Raw genomic sequence first — 24,771 nt, forward strand, 5'->3', positions numbered from 1 at the left:
GATCTTTGAGCACAGATCCAGCAATAGTCCCTGAGAATCATTATGTGTGCCTCAAAACCAAGAGTAAAAATAAACTTCCAAAGGTGTAAAATACTTAAGAATGGTATTTTGTGAAGCAAGCTAGTTTTGTTGAAAAAAATACTCGAGATGTGAGGAGAGAGAGGGAGTGTGAGAAAGAGAGAGAGGTGGGGGGGGGCGAGGAGCATAGGTTCTCCAAAGGGGTAAAGGAAAGGAAAGAGGCGAGTACAGGCTCAGGTTCAAAATAGAATGCAATCTTGGCAAAAACCTTCTTTAGAATTTATGGATATTTAAACAAGAGATAAGGAGTGCATTGGTACACATTTAGTGAGAAAATGGAGAAATCATTATTTTTCCTAAGGTTTTTAAGGTTTCTGATATCCTTAAACAAGTCACTGTCACTGTCGCTGTCAGTCCGTTGCTCATCGATTTGTTCGAGCGGGCACCAGTAACGTCTCTCATTTCGAGACTTATTATTACTGTCTTTGGCGTATCCAATACGCCATGGGTAACTTGCCAGGCTCTGCCGTGCGGGCGAGATGCTCTCGGTAGCTTGCAGGGCTCTCTGAGAGGGGTGGAGGAATCGAATCTGGGTTGGCTGCTTGCAAGACAAATGCCTTACCCGCTGGGCTATCGCTCCAGCCTATCTTGGACCTTAACCTTTGTTAAATGTTAAGTGAACAAATATTTTTCTCCCAGTCTGTGGGTTTTTTTTTAAATTCTACTCATCATTTATTTTGCAGTACAGAAGCTTCTTAATTTGATATGGTCATGTTTGTTTAACTTGGCTTCTATTTTCTTGGCCCATGGCATTGAATCATTGACAATGTCTCCAGGTTCGATATCAGGAAGGGTTTGGCCTATGTTTTCCTCAAAATAATTTCTAAATTTTAGTCTGGTATCAGGTCCATTTTGATTTGACTTTTGTATGTGTTGTTAGAAAAGGGTCTGAGTTCTTAATCTGAACAGATGGGCTTTTTATGGATGGGTTATTTAACTACCACTACCACAACAAAAATAAATATTGTCCACATTAATTTTTAATATGAAATTAAAATACTTTGCTAATCATTTATCACTACTTAATTAAGACTCAATCTAAAGAACAGTTTGAACAAATTAAAGTACCTAAATAGAAAATGTCATGCCCACTCTTATCCAAGAATCAGGTCAGACGCGTGCAAGGCAAACACGGTACCCGCTGTGGGAGCCATAAGGCATTTGCCTTGCACACAGTCGACCCGGGTTCTATTCCCAGCATCCCATATGGTCCCCTGAGCACTGCCGGGATAATTCCTGAGTGCAGAGCCAGGAGTAACCCCTGTGCATCACCAGTTATGACCCAAAAGAGCAAAAATAAATAAATTAATTAACAAATAAAAATTGAATAAAAATAACTGAAAAAATCAAAATGCTTTAGTTTATGATCTTGACCCAGTTAAGATATTTATTATACTCTTTCTTTTCTAGTTTCTTAAAAATCAGAATCTCTATTTCAAGGCACAATCTTTCCTTCATGCTTTGTGGACACTGAATCCTGTCACTTTTTTAATCCTCTCCACTTGACCCCATGAATGGTTCACTGATGCAACTCTGTCCAAACAGCTCATCCTATTTCTCTCATAAATGAAAAGGCCCAACAAGCACATGACCCTATGTTGGGTAAGTATGTCACTTCTTTGATTTATTTTCTTCATCTATAAAATTTGGATAAATGCATCGACCATTCCTAGATTCTACAGAAATGGTGATAAGAAATACCATTGTAGCTGCAAAGAATATATTTCCCCATGATAGGTATCAAAATTGTATATTTTATATGCCAATCTCCAAAAATGATTTTATGCAGAAAATAAGGATAATCTAAGCCAATGAATTTGCATTATGCATAAATATCTTGTGTTATATTTCTTAACCATGAGTAATTTTGTTGTCATGTAAATGCTGCTTACCAACAAACACAAGTAAAATGTCCATCTTTTTATAAACCAGTAGAGGATAACAATAAATAATTTTATCTTTATTCAGTTTTTTAAATCATGTAATAATTTATGATATTTTTAATTAAAAAGAGCTATTAATTTTTTTATAAAAAGGGCTATTAAAATAAATTTAATAGCTCTTTCCTCTAGCATCAAAATGATAATTTATATCTCTGGTTTTCTGGTATAATATGCATTAGACTTCTCAAAGTTATGAATGACCTGGGGAGTGTGATAAAATGTACATATAGATCTAGACCACAGACTAAGATATAGTACTACTTTAAATTTTTTTTCTATTATTGAGATATACTTCACATCTGGGCTGGAGCGATAGCACAGAGGTTGGGTGTTCACCTTACACGCGGCCGACCCAAGTTTGATTCCTCCGCCCCTCTCGGAGAGCCCGGCAAGCTACTGAGAGTATGGAGCCCACACAGCAGAGCCTGGCAAGCTACCCATGCGTATTGGATATGCCAAAAACAGTAACAATAAGTCTCTCAATGAGAGACGTTACTGGTGCCCGCTCGAACAAATCGATGAGCAACGGGGTGACAGTGAGAGTGACTTCACATCTAATACTGTTTAAGGTGTACAAAGTGGAGATTGATACATATATTGATGGTAAAAAATTTACGTGGTAGCACTAGTTAACACCTTTACCTCCTGACACAATATTGTGTGCATGTATAATGAGAACATTTTCAATTTAGTCACTTAACAAGTCAGAAGTAGAGTATAGAGGTATTATTTACTACAGTCACTATGTTGAGCTATAGAGTCTCAGATCTTATTCATCTCATAACTGGAAGCTCATACCTTTGACCACCCCAGCATCTTCCATTTCCCTCAACCCACTTCATCTCATAGAAAATACCATTCTACTCTCATTTTCCTTTTTACTTACTTAGGTTTCACATATAAATTGAGACTAGAAGCTTTTTGTCTTTCTCTCTCTGAATTATTTCACTTATTATAATGCACTGAAGGAATATCCACATTGTCAAAAACAAAAGTGTTTTCTTCTTTCTCATGGATAAATAATATTTCATTACATGTACATATATGCATGCATAGGTTATAAAGTCTCCTTATCTATTAATCCACTGATGGATATGTAGTTTCTATGCATTTGCACTGTAACTAATGCTGCAATGAACAGTAGTGCATATAATTGTTTCATTTTATTTCCATGGAATACATATTCAAAGAAGAATTGTTGAATCATGTGGATATTTAATTTTTAGTAACCTCCATTCAGTTGGTAGGTGCTAACTAAACCAATTTGTACTCCCACTACACTGTATAATGATGCTCTTTTTCTTCAAGAAATTGTCAACATTTTTACCATATTTTTAATTTATTTTTCATTGCAAACATAGTAATTCTTATTCTTACTATACACTTAGCAAATCAAACAAAAAGTTGCACCTCTCATCTTCTTTATAATACCTGTTTGAACAGATGTAAGGTTATATCAGTTTTGATTGGCATTTCTCTAATAATTAGTGTTGCTAAGAGCACTTTTGCTGAAACCTGTTAGTAATTGATATGTTTTCTTTGAATAAAAGTACATAGTTCCTCTACCACTTTAAAATGCATAGAATATTTTCTTACTCCTGAGTTATATGAGTTTATTTTATATATTTTGTTTTAACTCTTACTAGGTTTATGATTTTTAAGTATTACTAAAAAGTTTCAGGTGGCAAAACTGGTTCACAAACCTGATTTGGACATGGAGCAAATAAAACAATAACAATATTGACATACATCAAGTAAGTTGAGAGCTGAAAGACCTAACTTCTAGTCTTACATTGGTTATCTATAAAACACCCAAAACGACAAAGTCTAAGTGATTATGATAAAGAAGTCAAATGGTTTTTATTCCTAGTTAGCGGAAAATATTAGAATTTAGTAAACATGCATACATAGGGTACTGAATAAATCTTTGACTGATCGGCATTTGAAAATACCATAGCATCCCTGTCTTAGAATGTTTAAAGATCTGCTTTTCTAAGTGAAAAGGATGGACATTTTTTATTAGATACTAGAGCTTTAAAATTATTTTCAATCTTCATTTTTCATGCAACAGTCAACTTGACAAAATATGTTTCAGAACCTGTCATTTTCAATAAATATGTGTCTATAATTAATTGTTTTACAGTTGCATAGCCTAGAGTTTATATGAAAAAAATAAGTTGAAATGGTAGACAGATGATGAAACACATTTCTGACTATGCAGCTCCATGAAAATATACATTGGAATTTGGTTATCAGTAAAGGTAGCTCCTTAAAGACAGTCTGCACTGGAATGATAACAAAAAACATATTTTTAATCCTTGGATGCACCCTCACAGACTAGTAAATACATCATTTTAGAATTATATAGTATTTAGTTCAAAAACTGTAGGTAATAGGCAACCTTTTAAACCAAAGAACACTAAATTACAATGAAAGACAATAATTTTTCATCAAGAAATTCACAAAATTCATCAAGTTCTAGTCATAGAATTTTCTTAGTACAAAAGATCTTGACCCTTTTTTTTGAAGAGATATTAAAAGTGAATAGAATCCAGTGTATTTCAGATAAAATCAAAGTGATTCATCAGTGGACAGAATAACAAGTGTTTAATTGAATTATTGATGGATTGATTTAACACTTTTTTAAAATATTTTTTTATTTAACCACTGTGAAATACAGTTACAAAGTTGCTCATGGTTGGGTTTCAGTTATAAATGCTTCAACACCTATCACTCCACCAGAGTGCATTTCCCGCTACCAATGTCCCCAGTTTTCCTCCTGCCACCACCCCCTCCCTCCTTGAGCCTACCTCCTCTATGGGTAGGTAGGTTTTGGCAGGCACTTTTCTTCTTTCTCTCTCTTCTTTGGGGCATTGTGGTTTTCAATACAGGTACTGAGAACTTATTATATTTGTTCCTTTACTTACTGTCAGCACTCAGTTCTCACCCAGAGTGATCATGTCCAACTCTCATTGTCATAGCAGTCACTTCTCTCTTCCAACTGCCTTCTCTCTCAGCACTTGAGGCAGGCTTCCAACTTGGACCAATCATCCTGCCCCCTATTTCTGCTGTCCATGGATATTAGTCTCATACTATTTTTTAGATTATATTTTTTTATAATTGATGAATATACAAATCTATTTTTAGACATTAAATTTACACATAACACACCTTCTTTCTTTCTTTGTTTTCATTGGATTTTCTTCATTAAATCTGATACATTTTATTATCTCCACTTCCCCTCTCTTCATTTTGATTGGAGGGTGATGAGAAAAAATGTTGGAAATTTTGTAACAATAATTTTTGTATTACTGCACATAATCTATTTTACTCTCTCTCCTTCTGGCCACACCAACAGTGCTCAGCGATGCCTCTTTGGAAGGGCTCTGAAAACCATAGGTTGTTCCAGGGACTGAACCTGGATCAGTGGCGTGCAAGGCAAGTGCCTACCTTGTATTATCTTTTCAGTTCCCCTCTTTTACTTTTTATTTATTTTTATTTTTTAAATTTTATTCTTTAATTAGTGAATCACCATGAGGCTACAGATACAGATTCACACATGTTAGAACTTTTTTTTTTCCTCATACAATGTTCACAAACACATCCCTCAACCAGTGCCCGTTCTCCAAATGAGCATAGTCATTCTATCTTTATTCCTCTCAATTCTGGCTCATTTCACCCAGCATGGCACTCTCCATATGCATCCATTTATAAGCGAATTCCATGACTTCATTTTTTCTGATGCTGTGTATTAATCCATTGTGTAGATAAACCATAGTTTCTTAATCCAGTCATTTGTTCTAGGGTACTCGAATTATTTCCAGATTCTGGCTATTGTAGATGTGCTGCAATGAACATAAAAGTGCGGAAGGCATTTCTGCTGTGAGTTCTAGGACCCCTGGGATATATTCCCAGAAGTGGCATTGCTGGGTTGTATGGGAGCTCAGTTTCTAGTATTTTTGATGAATGTCCATATTGTTTTCCAAAAAGACTGGACCAGTCTGCATTCCCACCAACAATGAATGAGAGTCCCTTTCTCTCCCCACATCCATGCCAGCACTAGTTGTTCTTTTTGATGTGTGTCATTCTCTATGTCATGAGATGATATGTCATTGCTGTCTGATTTGCATATTCCTTATGATTAGTGATATAGAGCATTTTTCATGTACTTTTTGGCTATTCGAAACAGCTTTAAAGATATACCTGAAAAACAAAATAGAAAAGCATGTTTTATGATAGGATTTTTTTGTTTTTAGTTGTGGTTTGATTTTCCTTCATCAACTCTGCCTATTTTGACTTCTTGTTACTAACCAATGTCCTATCAATGCCTATTATCGCTGTTCAAAACTAAAATAAAACCTTCTGAGTTCATTTGGTTAATTTTCTACCACAGAGAAGTAAGTGTGATCAAATTCATTTTATAGGAGACCTAAAATGGTTTCAGAATTTTGAAGTTTACAGTCAGCATATTTTATAAACCTGAATGGGAATGTTGCACTATGGCAATCTTTTCATAAAGTGAATCACTAAACAAAAGAGAAATATGACCATTGGTTTAAGATAAGTGCAATAGGGCAAGTTTAATATAAATCCCAGGACAAAATTTTATGCATTTTGAATGACAGAGACAATCAGTCTACACAGAATTGTCTGCATGGTTGTAGGTGAGCTTTGCCCTTCAGTTTGGAGGTGGTGAAGTGATGCCTTTAGAAAATAATTATTTTCATGAATGGTGTCAAAAATTTGTGAGAAAATACAGATTTCGAAATATGAGAAATATTTTTGGACCAAATTCATCAGTGTCTAGGGTTTACTACTGGATCTGCACTTAGAGATCATTTCTGGTGGGCTCTGGGAACTATACGGGGTACTAGGATCGACCCCAGGTTGGTGGTATCCAAGGTAAGTGCTCTATCCACTGGACTATGTCTCTAGTCCCCCAGAAATAGTATTTTAAAGGACTATAAAATATTACATTGTACTTTTATTTTTGACATTTTCCAGGAAGTCTCTCTCTTTTTTTTTTTTAGTTTTTGTTTGGCTATTTTTGCTTCCATTAATTACAACCTTGAAATTTTTGATTGAGTTGAGAAAGAAGAAAGAAGAAAAATGTAAGGAATGAGTTTGTTAATTCAGATGTAGATAGAAGTCTTCCTGATAATACATGATCATGTATAGCATACATAGATTAACAATTTTATTTAGAATTAAAAAGTTTGTGTTTAATCTTACACAGATCATTAATATTACCATATTAACAATTCATAAAAACCTTACCTCTCCATCTAATAAAAACATTTTATTAAAAGTTGGAGCAACAGTACATCAGGTAGGGCATTTGCCTTGAACGTGGCCAGCCGGATTCTATCTGTGGCACCCCATATGGTCAGGAGTAATTCCTGAGTGCAGAGCCAGGTGTAACCCCTGAACATTGCCAGGTGTGACCCAAAAAGACAAAATAAAAATTTTATAATCTTTCCTTTATCTGCTCTTATGTTTTTTTCTGAAGGTATGAAGCATATTTTTTAATCTTTTGGACATTTCTTAGTTGAGGTGATCCCAGGGAGAGTCTTTGTCACTTTAGCATTATCTTGGTCACAAAATAAACACAAGGAAAATAACATGAGGGATTTAATATAACACCTGGCACATTGCATTCATTTAGTATTTGCAAAATTAAGTATGGAACAGGATATAAATTTCTCCATATGCAGTTGTACAAATTGGAGCTATTTTTTGCAAAATTAGATGTTTTGAATGTCTGACAAAAGAAAATAAATCTTCGGGCCAGATTTCATCATGACTGCAAAATATTTAAAAATTTTAAACCCTGACACAGAAACTCGATCTTTTCCCCCTTTAGCAGATGTGAGTAATTTTCAGGACAGCTCTAGTGGCAAGCACTGAGGGCCTACTCCTTCAATCACATGAGCTAAGATGTTGTTTCCCAGCTTTATAATTAGAGATTATTTCACAGCGATTTCCAGTGTAGATAAAATTGAGCTCACTTGAGATATGACAGCCATCATCTTGTATTTTCACTAAACATGCTCTAGAGCGGGTGGTTATAGAAATAAGATAGGAATTAGCATCTAAAAGTTTAAAGATGATTGCAAAATCTCTCCCATAGAAAATTATGGGTTTCCCCTGGGCTCAACATTTCTGAAATAAATCAGTATTGCTCCAAAAAAAGCAGCCTCTGCTGTCTGATGTATTGCATTCAGGCATTCGTTTCCATGCACCTAAACAGAGTCTGATTTCTATTGTTCCCAAATATAAGGTGGGTCTGATGCTTGGAAAATGGGGGGAAGTTGACTGGCTATGTTATCAAAGCCCATATATCACTGTCACTGTCGCTGTCATCCCATTGTTTATCTATTTTCGCGAGCGGGCACCAGTAATGTCTCCAAGTGAGACCTGTTGTTACTGTTTTTGGCATATCGAATACGCCACGGGCAGCTTGCCAGACTCTGCCAAAAAAAGCCCATATGCCCCCTGCATAATTTTCCCACTTCTTCCTCTCTGAATGTGTCTCTGCATCATTAATTTCGCCTGCTCCACCTTACCTCAACTTCCAGTCTTTCAGTGAATTTTTTTAAAATAAGGGAGTATTTCTAATTCTGTTTTTTTAAAAAAATAAAACTGTCTAGTAGGACCATCACATAAATAAAATCAGTTCTTTCATGAATGATTATATTTTTGTGGTCCATTTACCAAGAAAAGGAGTCATCAATGTTCACTGGGTTTCTAGTTCAGTTGTGGGCCTGTCAGCATTTGGAAACAATGAGTTCTTTGCTTCCATGCAATAAGGTGCTAAATTTCTGTGGGAGAAGTTCTATGAAATGGTTGCAACAGGAAAATTCTCCAAGGCTCATTCTTCCTCTTTATAACTTTATTATTTCCATTATCACTGTTCTCGTCTTTGCTCTGATACTCAAGACTATTCCAAAAACCTTCTTGTCATGACTATTTCTGAGGGAAGTAATCACCAAAGGACACTTAAAACAAACAGCATCTGACATTTCATCTGGGTGTCTACTGACTTCGGGAAAACAAAAATGATTATATGAACAAGGACATGCATCTCATTAACTTAAGGATGTGCAGCATATCTGCAACAAAGGACATAATCAACACAAAAAGGAACCTATAGAAAATGTGGGAGATCATCCCTCTAACAAGAGCCCAATCTCAAGATTAGGAGGGGAGAATCCAATAGAAGAACAGTTTCTGGTCTTTTAGAGAGAGGGCAACACAGGCAAAATCAGAATAGGAAATTCTCACAGCTCTCTTTCCTCTATACTTTATGGGTGCCTGCTGATTATTTACGTAAATGCCCCAGTCTCTGCTCTTAATGTGCCCATTGAATTCTGACGTGCTTACTAATTGTTCTTAATGTCTCTGTTCATTTAAATAATAACTCACATATTGTGCTGAATAAATGGCCAACCTGTGTGCTCATTCATGGCTACCCAGGTTACCCTAAAGCTTCAACAGCTCACATGTGTTTGTCTCCTTATAAGTTTGTCTCATTCTCTGCTGCAGCTCCCTCAGGATGGAGGTCAAAGGTACCAATTCTATTGGGGTTATTGTGGGAAAGTGCCCATAAGAAAGAGAAGATACTTGCAGAACGTATATAATAAGAGAAATACATTCAAAATATTTAAGAAATTCCTATAGGTCGATGGCAAAATATCAAAAACCATCAAACAACAAAACATATATAACTCGATTTAAAAAATGGACAAAGAACATGACCAGCAGGCATATGAAAAGGAGCTCAGCATCACTAATGAAGTAAGTAGGAAATGCAAATCAAAACCACAATAGAATATTATTTCACACCTTTTAGGATGGCTAGTCTCTGGAGGGGAAAAGACTAAAAAGGTTTGGCAAGAATGTGGAAACTGGAACTCTCTTACACTCTGTGTAATGTAAATGGTACAGCTGTTATATAAAACAGTATGGAGATTTCTGAAGAAATTAAAAATAGTACCACCATCTGATCCAGTAATCCCATCTCTGGGTATATATCCAAAGGAAATAAAAGTACTGTCTCAAAGTGATATCTACATTCCCATGTTTTTTTGCAGCATTACTCACAATATGGTACAGAAATGTCAAACATGCTTAGAATATGTTTGAAATACAGAAATATTTCTAGAATACAAAAATTAAAAAACACCCTTAGGTATGGAAATAAAATAAGTGCTCACCAATGAATGAGTCTAAAAATTGACACATAGATGCAATTAATACTATTTAGTCTTTATACGAATGGACATGCAGGGGCTGGGAAGGTGGATCGAACGCTAGAGCAAATGCTCTACCTGCAGCAATGGAGAGTGTTCATGGTGTTCATCCCACCCCCCAGCCCAACATGTCCAAGAGCAACGCAGCTCTGGGGGCAGCTCCCGAGCACTACTGGATGCAGCTCCAAGATAAAACTCCATGGGGACTGGAGTAATAGCACAGCAGGTAGGGCGTTTGCCTTGCACGTGTCCGACACAGGTTCGATTCCCAGAATCCCATATGATATGGTCACCTGAGTACCGCCAAGAGAGCAAGAGCCAGGAGTAACCCCTGTGCAATGCTGGGTGTGACCCAACAAGCAAAATTTGAAAAAAAAGATAAAAATAATTCTATTATTGGTAATAATATGGATAACTCAGAGGACATTATGTAAAATAAATCAGATACTAACGGACAGACAATTCATGAGTCTTGGTGCATTTTACCTAAAATACTCAAACTAATGGAAACAGAGTCTCTCATGATGATTGCAAATATTAGGGATACAAGAAAATGGAAAGTTATTTAAGGGGTATAAAGTTTCAGCAGTACAAGATGAATTCTTCCTAGAGAACTGTATAACACAGTGTCTGTGGTTAACAATATTTTGTGTAAAAAATTTTTAATTCAAAGAACATTGGTTTACAGCAGTGTAAATTAGTTTTACTACACTAACCACTACCAAAGTGCCAACACATCTTCACCACTGTCCATAGAAACCTTCTCTTCCAGACCCATCCTGCTAATCACATTCTTTACCAGAGTATAAGGGTTTGTTTTCATCCATCATTATCTATTTGTGTGTATCCTTTTGTAAAATTAAGAGAAAATGCTATGCAAAATTGAGAGAAAATGCTAAGTGTGCTTAACAAAATAAAGAATGTGAAGGCACAATGAAATTTCTGGAGATATAAATAAGTTTTTAACCTTGATTGTGATGGTTTTACAGATATACATGTCTAAATTAATCGATCATATGCATTGGATGGGTCTAGTCTTTTGCATGTAAAGTACCCCTCATTAAAGCTATAAAAAAAAAGCTGGGAAAGTGTTTGAAACTGGGAAAATTTGAATATTATCTTAAAGGCACGCAGAAGTTGAATGATGTTTTGAAGATGTTATGCTACAAAATCAGATTCATATCTTTTGGCATGTAAAACAAATTAATTATGTTGTATTAAATAAAATTAGAAATAATATTGACTGAGATTAATACCAAAGGGATATTAATTCTTGTCACACATGTGAAGCAATGAACATGTGAACATGTCAGAATGCTTGGGTAAGTCTGTTTATCACAACTCTAGGGAGAAGGTGTTGTTTTGGATAGTTAGTTGTCGAGGACAGGGATGCTACTAAAATATCTACACTGTACAGAACAACCACCAGGAACCAAGAATCATCTCATTCAACATGACAGCAGTGCTGAGACTGAGACACTCTAGAAAAGATTGAAGGTAATGGAAATGAAGAAAAGTGGAATATTAGATATATGTTTGGGAGAAAACTTATTGTACTTAGTGATTAGACAGACACGAGAATCAAAAAAAGTTTGAGTCTAGCTTGAACACTTAATGGTTGGTGATATAGTAAACTGGGTTAGGGAGAAATGTTGAAACAGCAGATTTTGGATCAAGTAGAGCAGGGAGGAAGAAAAATTCCATGTTGAGCATTGGAGCTACATGCATACATTTCCATCATAAATGTAGATAATTCTAGAATTTGGGAGAAAGCAGAGAGGGGTAGAGTGGGAAGAAAAATTCCGTGTTGAGCTTTGGAGGTACATGCATACATTTCCATCATAAGTGTAGATAATTCTAGAATTTAGGAAAAAGTGCAGGGTAATGTTAAATATTTAAGATCTGTTAAGAGGACTGAACTAAATATATCACATAGAGCACTCAGCAGTATAGATCTTGACATATACTGTAATTATTTAACAAATGCTCTTGCTACTGATATTATTGGCATGTAGATTATAATTGAAGCCAGAAGTATAAGTAAGATTTTTCTTTTAAAGGTGAAAGACGATAATGGAGCCCTGAGCAATGCTGGGGAGCAGGGGGGGGAAAGCAGGAGCGGAGATTGGGGGAGGGGAGGTGAAGGAGAGGGGGGTTTAGGGTCACAAGAAGCAGGCAGAAGAGGAGAATGTGCAAGCAGTTACTGGCAGTGGAGGAAGCCCAGGAACAAGCATGTATCATTTTTTAAAGGGAAGAACGTTTCTCATGGAAGACACCAGTCATAGAAAATCCTTCTCTTTGTCTGGGCTGATCATAAATATTTTTCCAAATAAATCTGAAGAGGGAAAATGCAAGTTTGGTAAGGTAGTGGGGAGAGATTGAGGTGGCAAAGAATCAACATTATAACTTTCTAACAACTCTTCTGAAATGCCTCACTACAAAGGGGAAGGACGATAGCTGAAGAATATATGGATGGTTCATTACTATCATTGTTTAGGATCAGACAGATATGACATGTTAAAAACTTGAATGTCTTTGATAAGTATGACTAGGTAAAAGATGAAGATAAGGATTGGGTAGAAATAGAATAATTTCTGAAGCAAGATCTCACCAAAAAAAAAGCGGGGAGTGGGGGTGGTTTTGTCAATTAACTCAGATGCCTGATATGCCAAAATAATAAACAGCTTGCGGATTTTATAGGTGAAAAAAGCTGATGCAGCAAGGCCTCTAGAGAGAATTAAAAGAAAGGGCACGTCAATAAGGAGTCCTTTCCTTTTTTTTCAGTTTAATGATTGTATTTTACTTTATTTTGGGGGCTTGGGGCCACATCACTTAATGTTTAGGGCTGACTCCTGGCTCTGCATTCAGGGGTCACTCCTGGCAGGCTCCAGGGACCGTATGGAGTACTGGGTTTCAGACCCAGGTTGGCCTAGTGCAAGGCCAGCGCCCTTCCCACTGTACCATCTCTACAGTTCCTTAGTTTTATGAGTTTTATTTTAAGATAGAGAAGCATTAGAAGTCGCTTTTAAGGACTTTTCATACCAGATCAATATATTGTCAGTGCGTCATCAGAAAGAGAACACTCCTGTTCATAATTGCGAATACATCTCAAAATTTATTTGGTTATTGAGAGGAATGTGGATTTGAAACTTTACTTACTATATTAAAGGGTTATGGAAGGATATGAATCCGAAGGATAGAAAATTCACCACTGCCTTCATTTTCAGTCTCTTGGAACTGTATGCTCTAGGGGAAAAAGATGGACTGTGAGGATTTGATCCCAACTATGTCATTGGTCACCTACTATGTGACCTTGAGGTTACTCTCTCTGATCCCAATTTCTTCATCTGAAATGGGGTATTTATAAAACTACATGCTCATATGGATTCATGGAGTAGTAAATGAGATAAAGCATGTTATGGCCCTCAAGAAGCATTGCTATTATTAGAGTGGAGGATTTGTCCTTGCTAGGTCAGTGATATGAACGTTCTATTTATTTTTATATTCACTTTGCACCTAGCTTTAAGTCATTCTCTAAATGTCTAACATTAATTCAAAACCATGACAACTGACAAATAGCTTTAATATCCAGAATAATTGAGCAATAAAGCATTCTCTCGTTTTCTCTAAAGGGCATTGTCTATCTAAAAGCATCTACCTAAATCCTGAAGACAAGAAGGAAATCATGCAGGAAGAGATAGAAACTGCCTTTGCCTGCCTGTTTGAAGGCCTTCCATTGTCTGCCCTGGGGCGCAGGCCTCTCATTCATTATCTTTCTTCCAAGAAGAAAGCACAGAAAGAAAAGTGATCTCAATAAAAATCACTGATCAGAACACCTTGGCTTGATTGTCATTCTATATATTAAATAGCACTGCCTTTCTATAATTTACCTTATCATTTTATGTTTCTGAAAAAATAAAACAGTGAAGAAAAATCTCAGAAGCAGTAATAAGAGCATCAAGATGGCCTGTTTGGAAGACACAAACAGGACAAATACCATGATCCTTCATTACACTAGAAAAAAACAAACTAATGACTCAGTTTCACTTCTTTGACTCAAACATGCCTAACATAAAAGTTAAAGACATTAATTCAACCATCTCCAATATTCAGACCCCATTTGATGACTTGAAGAATTTCTTAAACCAAGGGATTTCTGCCAACTTTAAATGTTTTTTTGATTAATTCTTTCTGCTCAACAAATAATTGACTGCTGAAGCTTACAAACTTTAGTTTTTTCAAATCAGGGAATTAACATTAAGGGGCAGGAAAAATTGCAGAAGGAATGAGGAAAGTCATAGAATGACAGCAAAGATCAGAGAAAATAGTTATTTTGATTCAGAATTTTGAATCAAGTCTAAAATTAAATAAGATCCTACTCTTTATTTCCATATTTTTTTCAAACTAGATCTTATAAAAAAGATCAGAGCTCACATATAGTTAACATATGACCCAAAGCACAAAGAGCATTAAATGTTGTCTCAGAACATCTATTTGCATTATTTGATTTTGAACCCATCAGAATATTTCACTCCTATGTTGACCTAGACCAGAATTCTGAAGCTGTATTACATGTATATATTCACTAGAATTTTTCCTGAATTGCTGACTTAGTGGATTTTGAATAGGTAAGAGGATTCTGTATTTCCAACAATTTGTAGTACCTTTTGGATTTAACGTTCATATGTTGCAATTTCTAAGTTCAAGTAAAATCACTTCTAATGATTCACTTCATTGCTGCAGTTTTTATTAAATTTGCTGATCCAGTATCCAGTCCACAACTTCTATCATAATCATCATGGAACTAAGGTTTTTCGTAATGTCTTAATAGTTTGCTAATATCTAATCAATCAAACATGAGGACTATTTGGGCCTAATTACCAAATTTTCATAATGTCGTAATAGTTTGCTAATATCTAATCAATCAAACATGAGGACTATTTGGACCTAATTACCAAAATAATAATACTTACATCTTTGCTGAATGGGTGCATAATTATCTAATTGACTTTACTTTTCTAATTTTTTTATTTGGTTTTTGGATCACAGTTGGTGATGTTCGGGGGTTACTCCTGCTCTGTACTCAGGAATTACTCCTGACAGTGCTCAAAGGACCACATGGGATGCCAGGAATGAACCCAGGTCAACCGCATGCAAGGCAAATGTCCTACCTACTGTACTATCACTCCGGCCCCTGAGTTTACTTTTAATTTTCCTCAGAAACAAAAATCTAAGATGCAAGTTTATGTCCTACTCATTATATGAGAATGTTAACTTTTTAAAATCTGGTGGCTGAAGAGATAGTACAGTGTGGAGGGCACTTGCCTTGCACTCAGCCAATCTGGTTCAATCCAGTCATCAAATATGTTCCTCTGAGTCATCTGGGAGTGATTTTGAATACAAAGCCAGGAATATGCCCTGAGCACTATCAGATGTAGGCCCCCAGAACACACACACACACACACACACACGCACACACGCACACACGCACACACGCACACACGCACACATGCACACATGCACACACATTTTTAATCTGGAGCAACCACAAGTAACATAAAAAACATTTTTAACCTGAAGTGACATAACTCACATAAAAGAAATCTAAAAGAAATCAATACCATGTATTTAATTGAGGTGTAGTAAAGAGTAAGGGAGGAGTTAAGCTATTAATTCTTATATTAATTGATTCTAGAGAAAATATATTACTGGTGATATTAATGAACAATGAAGTCCTCATTCAAAATACCTAGATATAGCAGAGGCTAGAATATACTAATTTTTCGATTAGCAGTGTGTTGAACTTACATGACTCATAAAGCTTTGCTCTATTCTGGCATAGTTTTGCCAGAAAAAAAAAATCAAGGGAGACAAAAACTAATATAAAGTAAGAAATCTTTTAAATAAGCAAGATGTATGTCTCATAGCTTCTCTCTCTGCAGAATATTGCAGCATCCTAACTCTCCATTGTCTCTTTGTCCTTCTGCTACACCTGCTAAGTGCTAACCTTAGATAACCCAACAGTCTATGTCCTCAGTGTCTGCATTCTAGTTGCTGAGATCCATTGCTAAGTTGATTGATAGCACTTTCAATGTGCAATTCTCAGTCTCAACTGAGCTATCCACATCCCTTATGATTTTGTCACATTATTCCAACCAGTACCTTCCAATCAGCTTCTGCTGACTCATTCTGCCCTTTACACTCCTCAGATGGCTACATTCTCCGATGGCCTTTTTATCATCAGTGAATGGCCGTAATAATAAAATATTGCTTATAGTTAAGATTGTGGGTTCAAAGACAAAATTTTCTGGGTTTGTATTCAGGTTCCAGGGTTTTTTTTTGTATTCAGGTTATATCTGTGTAAATATAACTGCAAGCAAATATTTCTTAAGTTCTGTCCCTTGGTCTCTTACTGATAAAATGGAGACAATAGTCATTTTAAGGTTATAGTAAGTAGTAAATGAATCAGTATACAGAACATATTTTATTTATTTTAGTCACTATGAAGTTACAAAGTTAGTCATAATTGGGTGCAGGCATTCAATGTTTCAACACAATCCTTTTACCAGTGTCCACTTCCCTCCACCAATGTCCTCCCATCCCATTGGTCTCACACCCAACTGTCTGCTTGATGGGATTTCATATGCAACTCTTTACCACCTTTCAGCATCACCTCCTACTCCCAGTTGAACTTTTCTTTCCACCATAGGCATCAACCTCCAGACCTCTCGAATGACATGTTTCCTACTTGTGAGTTCAAACTATGGATCTCCCTGGACTCCCCAGCAGAGGAACAAAGAGATGGGGACCACTGACTGACAGTCAGTGAGGTCTGTTTGACACGGAGCTGTTAGCATACTTACAGAACATCTGGAGGGGATAGGACTGTATAGGACTGCATGTAGGTGTGCTTGACCATTTACAGAGGCAAAGCATTTAAAGAGAGAAAATTCTCTTGGTGGCATTAACTCAAGGAGACACTCTGTCTCTGAGAGACATCTGTATTGTTTTCTCCTTACCTTTAGTTCATATTAAACAATTAAGTTTACTCCTTATTAATACTTGTAGTTATTTGGATAATTACAGGTAGAGATATAGGTTGCAAAACTTAGTTTTCTGGGCTCTGAGAGCAAGCAAGTTTGTTTGTTTGTTTGTTTTACTGTAAATCCCAGTCTAAGTCCTCAGGCCAGTTCAGTTTTTCTTTCCCCATAAGGGTCTTGTCTTTTAAGTCATAAGGACTTTGTGAAGACTGTGTTTTTATGCTTTCTAGCATGTCCTATTTTGATGCCGGTTATCTGTGCCACTCACCCCAGGTCCATCCAAGGTCCACAGTGGTGTCCCTCTCTTGGAGGATGTTAGGAACTATGGCAACTAAAGCCTGAGTCAAGTAATTTTGACAGATGCCCAGGGGCAGGTATATTTCAGAGTCAATCAACTCCAAATACTAGGAGCATAGCAGTAACAGTCTTTCTATGCTTAAGCAAAGAACATTGCTCTCTGGTAAAATATGAAAAGGCTATAGGGGAAATAGAAAAGCAAGTAATTTACTACAAATACAAAATCCAGTACCACCAGAAGTTTTGACTTATAAGTAACCAAGACTGACTTGGGAAGTGTAACAATGAGAGGTGAGGCACAAAGGAAAGGTTAAAGATAAACTCAGGGGATTAGGGTGCTCATAAGAACACTGTAAGCTTCACTGATGATGCCTAAAACACATAGGGTTAATATCAAACACTGTTGAATACCACATCTCATACAGAACACTTTGTTTTTTAATTCTTTGTTTTTTCTCCTTTTTTTCCTTTTCACACCCAGCAATGTTGAGGGGTCACTTCTGGCTCTGCACTCAGGAATTACCCTTGGTGGGGCCCAAGGGACCCTATGGGATGCCAGGGATTCAACCCAGCTTGGCTGTGTGCAGGGCAAATGCCCTCCCTCCCCACTGTGCTACCACTTAAGCACCCTCATACAGAACACTTTAAAAGCAATTCTTCCTATCAATAAACTGCCAGAAGTTTATTATTATTATTATCATCATCATCATCATCATTATCATTTTATTTTCAAAGAAAACACAAGTGACCACATAGAAATTTCCTTACCCCTCCATCCTTATATCAACAAATCCATCTGAACCTAATCTAAATCCAATTTCCTTCCAAAGTCTCTACCTCCAAATGCCATAACCTTGTAAGTTCGGGTTTCAACATATGGATTTAGAGAGGTGACATACATTTTGGTCAAAATATTGACCTAAAGGCACCCGTATGCTGCCCGAGCTTGTGTGCTGCTTGCGCCAGTGTGGCTGAGCACATGTGGTACCTGAGCACATGTGTGGCCCACGTCTCCCCTCTTGAGATGTGGACTTTCATGCTTTTCTATCTAACACTGGGATGTGTGTAGGGGCTCTTTCCGCCCTTGGAGAAGCCTGCATTCTCTCTTTAGCACGTTACTCTATCTCTCTTACTCTCCACTCTCTCACTTTCTCTTCCTCCTTCCCTCCAAAACACCTCCAAATAAAATCTGTTTACTTAGAAAAAAAATATTGACCTACAAATAACTTATTCCACTCATGGCACCAAAAAGTTCCACTAGATATGATACACATAGTTTCTAGACTCACTTATTGATATTCCTAGACTCATTGACTATCTTACATGAGCTCTTCTCCATGGAGCTCTTACATTGACCTCCTTTCCCTTTGATTTTCCCCATCCTCTAAGTTCCTCTACCATCTGTTCCATAACACATGCCAGAAATATCACATCATCCAATCACCAGTTATGATGATTCTCTGTTCTAAATATTCTAAAATGCATCTTCATTGTTACTGACACTCCCATAAACACAGTAACATTCTTCTACCATCTGAAATCCCCTTTTTATTCCCAATAATATTTTCCCCACAAATAATCCAGTGTTCAGTGTAAAACATTATCATATAGCACTCCTGTACAAAGTCTTTCAACTCCTGCTCATGATTTGAAGTTGAAAATTAATTCTGATACATTCTTTATTTTATGAAATTCAAATATACTTCAAAGTATAGAGAATATCTTAATAAATTCCCTTATATTAGCACCAAACCTTAATCCTTACAGTTTTATTATTTTTCAGCTTAAACTTTTTATTGTGAGAAAATATAGATAATATGAGTTTCATTTTACATGAGCTCTTCTTGGGGATTATTCCTGGCCCTGTGCTCAGGACTCACTCCCATTCGAACTTGGGGGACTATATGTGGTACAGGTAATCGAACCCAGGTCAGCTGTGAGGAAGCTGAGCACCTCCCCAGCCATAGTATCCCTTCAGTCCCAAGGACACGAAATAGCTTTAAAACAAAAATCGTTGTGAAAGAATAAAGTTTAAGGACTCAAACCATCAACTTTAAGATTTCATAGAACGTTACACTAGTCACTGAACTTGTGAGAATAGGAATACATGCTAAATGGAACAGAACAGACCGTGAAAGTTATAAAGTTATTCATAATTAGTTTCAGGCATAAAATGTTCAACACTTATCAATTCACCAGTGTCCACATCCTTCCACCATTACCCCCACACACACAACCTCATTTTATTCCCACGCACCAGTGTGCTTCTGTGAAAGGCTCTGTTTTAGATATATACACATTCTTGTAGTGTGGTTTACAGTACTGTTGCTGATAGAGCATACATAACACTTTACCACGTTTCAGCACCACCACGTCCCTCCACCATAGACATTGCTTCCTCCCTATTCTATCCCCCGTACCTCAAGTGACACGTTTCCTGCTGAATACTAATTCTCATGCTTCTTTGTTTCCATTGTCTTTGGGTATTCATTATTCCACCCTTATGTTTCTTTATATCCTGCATATGAGGGATATGAGGGACATCATTCTGTGTCACCATCTCTCCCTCTAAGTTGACTCATCATGATACTCTCCAGGTCCCTTCAAGTAGCAGCAAATTTCATGACGTTATCTTTTTTATGGCCAAGTAATATTCCATAGAGAATGTATACCATACTTTCTTTATCTGTTCACCTATTCTTCGATACTTTGGTTGTTTCTAGATTTTGGTTATTGTGGATAGTGCTACAAGGGACATGGGGTTGCAAATGTCTTTTCCACATCTTTGACAAAAGTACAAAAATAAATCAAAATTCCTTTCAGCAGATCGTTCTGGCATTCGTTGTGTTCACCTATCTCTTATGATTTTATTAGATGTGCAATGAAGAGGAACAAAATTCTCTTAGAATTTGAGGGATAAAGAATTAATACACATGAAATTATAGATATGAACGGGTAGCAATAGATGATTTAAGGTTAAATTACATATATAAATCTCATAAATATTTCTAATATTTATATAAATGTTATTAGCTTCTTTTAGTCACACATTAGTTAAGGCTTATTATATGTCAATGATTATGCCAATGCCCTACCTAGTTGCTCTTCCTCAATCATTAAAAGTGATTAGTTCAATATTGCTATTATTTCCATTCTCTGTATAATTTGCCTAGACTTAGAAACCTTGAACTTATCCAAGACTACTCAACTTTCATGTGGTCAAACTTTGTCATCATAAAAATCCCATGGTTTTGCCATATTTTTGAGGAAGTCTTTCTAGAGCCACAGAATTATTTTTAAACACTACATCATGATCTCTTTCGGTGACAGGTGAATGAGGCCAATTGTTGTTACTGGTGTTGGCATACCAAATAGGCCACGGGTAGCTTGCTAGGCTCTGCCTTGTGGGTGGGACACTATCGGTAGCTTGTCGGGCTCTCCGAGAGGGACAAGGCTTTTAGGGCGGCCTCCAATAGCCCTTAGAGTTGTTACCATAGTTCACACCAAATTTAAACCTATCAAATATGGTGCGGAAATAATGGGTATTAAGTGTCTTACGGTGTGTCCTTGACAACATTGACAAGGAATACATCGACTGGTTCAGCACCTCCATGACTGTGTGAGGAATGCCAAGAGTGAGAAAGCCACAAACAGACGACTGTCTTCGGAAACTCTCGAGCTCATTTGTCAACGTGGTTTGGCACAAGCCTCAGGTAACCACAAGCTAATGTCCAAGGTCACAAAGCTGTGCAGAGATGGGATAAAGAAAGACCTCAAAGAGAGAAGAGCAGTAGTGTTGGCCAGTGCAGCAGAAGCCGGAAAAAGTATTCGCAACGCTCACCTGTCCTTCACCAACTACAAGACCAAGATGACTGCCGTCCGATGTCCTGATGGATCTATCACATCTTCCAGAAAGGCAATGGAGAGGATTATTCACGACTTCTACTCGGATCTCTTTGACAGCCATGTCCACCTGCCCACATACCAAATTCCGCAGGATGGACACGTCATTCCCAATATTCTCCTTTCTGAAATCCAACACGCCATTTTGTTGGTAAAGACGCGTACAGCACCTGGTCTGGACAAGGTCAGACCCAAACACCTGATAATCAGCCGCCAATACTCATCAATACACTGGCTCAACTCTTCACACACTACCTGTCTGAATACAAGGTTCCATCTTAGTGGAAAACCAGTAGGACCGTTCTATTGTACAAGAAGGGAGACATCCATGACATTGGCAACTATCGCCCAATCTGCCTGCTGTCTGTCGTCTACAAGTTGTTCACTCGTGTCATCCTGAATAGAATAGGCAGAACACTAGATGAAGGATGTGAGCAAGCCGGGTTCCCAAAGGGATTCAGCACGATAGACCATATCCACACAGTGACCAGACTCATTGAAGTTTCTCAAGAGTTCAAGATGCCGCTCTGTCTAATGTTCATCGACTTAAAGAAGGCCTTCGATTCTGTTGAGACTGAGGCGGTCATCGAAGCCCTGGCCAAACAGGGCATTCAAACGCAGTATATCAAAATCCTCTGAGAGCTGTATTGTGGATTCACCACCAGGATCTCACCATTCTACAAGGAAGTGATCATTGATGTAAAGAGAGGGATTCGGCAGGGTGATACCATTTCACCGAAACTCTTCAGTGCCGCCCTCAAGAACATCATGCGACAACTAGAATGGGAAGGAATGGGAGTGAAGATAGATGGTCGGCAATTACACCACCTCTGCTTTGTTGATGACATCGTTCTCATAACACCAAACATTTGCCAAGCGGCACAAATGCTGGCCAACTTCAACCATGAGTGTGGAAAGGTCGGATTGCAGCTGAATCTCAACAAGACGATGTTCATGAAAAACGAACTAGTCCCTGAAGCTCCATTTGCTCTCAATGGAACGAACATCTTCGAATGCAGCAACTATGTGTACCTAGGTCGAGAACTCAACATGAGTAAAGACTTGGTGCCAGACTGTGCAGGAGGAAGAGAGCAGCAAGGAACCCCTTCAAGAGTGTCAAAGAAGTGGTGAAGAGAATGAAGAACCTCTGACTCCAGGCACATCTTTTCGATTCCACCATTCTTCCTGCACTAACATATGCCTCAGAGACCTGGGCCCTACACAAACAGGATGAGAACGCTATTAGGGTATCCCAAAGAGAATCGAAAGAGCTATGCTAGGAGTATCACGTCTCACTCAAGTGAGAGAAGGAATCCGGAGTTCTGACCTACATCGATGGTCAAGAATCAGGGACATTGTCTCGTTTGCCAAGGCATCAAAAATCAGATGGGCCAGTCATGTAATGCGATATGCGATTCAAAGACGACCACTGGACTAGAGCTGTTACCGACTGGATTCCACGGGACGTCAGAAGACCTTGTGGCCGCCCACCAACTAGATGGTCAGATTTCTTGGTCAAATCTCTGAATAAACGATTTGAGGCTCTTCCTGTGCCTGGTGCAAGCAGATATCATTGGGCTGCATTAGCACACCACTGGGACAAATGGCCACATTACTTGCGCCCACTCGAGCAAATCAAAGATCAACGGGATGACAAGTGATACAAGTGATACATCATGATCACAGGAATCTTATTTTAATCAAGTACTGAGGGTTATTCTTTTAAATATTGAAGTCTAAGAAAGCCTCTACACTCTGTTCCAGCTAAAGAGACACAAACATTAAATTAATTGTCCCAGTCCTATAGAAGGAAAAATTATCTAAAGTTGAGATATTAACTTTCATTAACTTTTTAAATTTTTTTTTATTTTATTGAATCACCGTGAGATCATTACAAGCTTTCATGTTTGGGTTACATTCTCACAATGATCAAGCACACATCCCTCCACCAATGTACCTTTCTCACCACCGATATCCCAGGTATACCCCCCCTTTCCCACCCTCCCCCTGCCTCAGTGGCAGACAATATTCCCCATACTCTCTCTACTTTTCGTCATTATATCTTTCATTATCTTTGAGCGTTGATTGCTCAAAGGAGCAAAATCTTCACATTGGTAAAGAGGAAATTTACCTAGATTTGTCTCCATGATATTGCTCTCTTTTAAATCTGGGACTGCTTCTCACAGTTGGCACCTCATGCTACCCTTGCATTTCCCCAACTACATCCTTAGTAACCCAGTGATGAAATACAAGGAGCAACTCCATGGAACCTGGACTCCAACTCTGAAATTTATTACATAAAAATAGAAGAGTTCTTAAGTGTTTCAAATTATCTGAGCCTCAGTTTTGTTATTTGTTTAAAGGGGATAATAATTCTCAGCAGATTGCAGACATACTGGCAGTGAATGCAAGTGGTAGCTAGTACCTTCCATGAATGAAACCCTGAGTTTAATCCCTGGCGCTTCAAAACAAAACAAATTATCAACAGACAACTTTATTGCAAAGAGTAAATTGAACATTACTGGAAAATTGTGTGAAATTTAGTCCAAAACGTTTGATGCCAAAAAATGATGTTCAATATATAATGATGATTCAATTCAGAACTAGCCCTTCACTGTGAGCTATTTATTCTGTTTTCTGCTTGGTTTCAGGCTAATGGACAAAAGAACCTCTCCTTTTAGTAGGATAGAGAGAAGTTCAGATAGTAATCCAGTCAATCACTAACTTTAACCTTCTGATGTATGATACAAAGACAAATACCTACTTCTTGAACTTGCTTTGTGAATGGAAGAAAATACAACATACAAGGTATAATTTAAATACATATATCCTATTTTTCTCTTAAAGAAAAAATTCATTAGTTCTCAACAAGTTCAAAAAATCTTCATTATTTATTATCATCTACTTTACAGAATGTAAATACTTCTCAAATAAGTAGTAGACATTTATTAGTCTCAATTTATTTTACTAGAGTCAGAGCATTATTCTAATATTAGATATGGATCACTTCCTGTATGCTGACTTTTAACATCCTGTCTCAACCAAAAATAATTGAGTCAACTTTTGTACCCTTCAGCACAAAGCTCAAGTAGCCGCTTTAAAAAATAAAACTAGACACCAGGTGCTTTGGCCAAGGAAACAGAAGTTGGCTTCTTTCTTCAAAAGGAAATTAGCAACCCAAGGGCCTAAATAAAGAGAAAATCCAGGGCAACTGTGAACATAAATAAATAGTTGGGAAATGAGATTTGTGGGAAACAG

The 24,771-nt window shown here is 37.3% G+C and overlaps 1 pseudogene; it reads left to right on the plus strand.

The window, feature by feature from the left end:
* The window catches only part of LOC129405035 (uncharacterized), a 78,551-nt pseudogene extending 54,357 nt beyond the window's left edge, over nucleotides 1–24,194 (plus strand).
* Nucleotides 24,195–24,771: the final 577 nt, after the last annotated feature.

This window comes from Sorex araneus, chromosome 5 (genome assembly GCF_027595985.1).
Source record: "Sorex araneus isolate mSorAra2 chromosome 5, mSorAra2.pri, whole genome shotgun sequence".
NCBI lineage: Eukaryota > Metazoa > Chordata > Mammalia > Eulipotyphla > Soricidae > Sorex > Sorex araneus.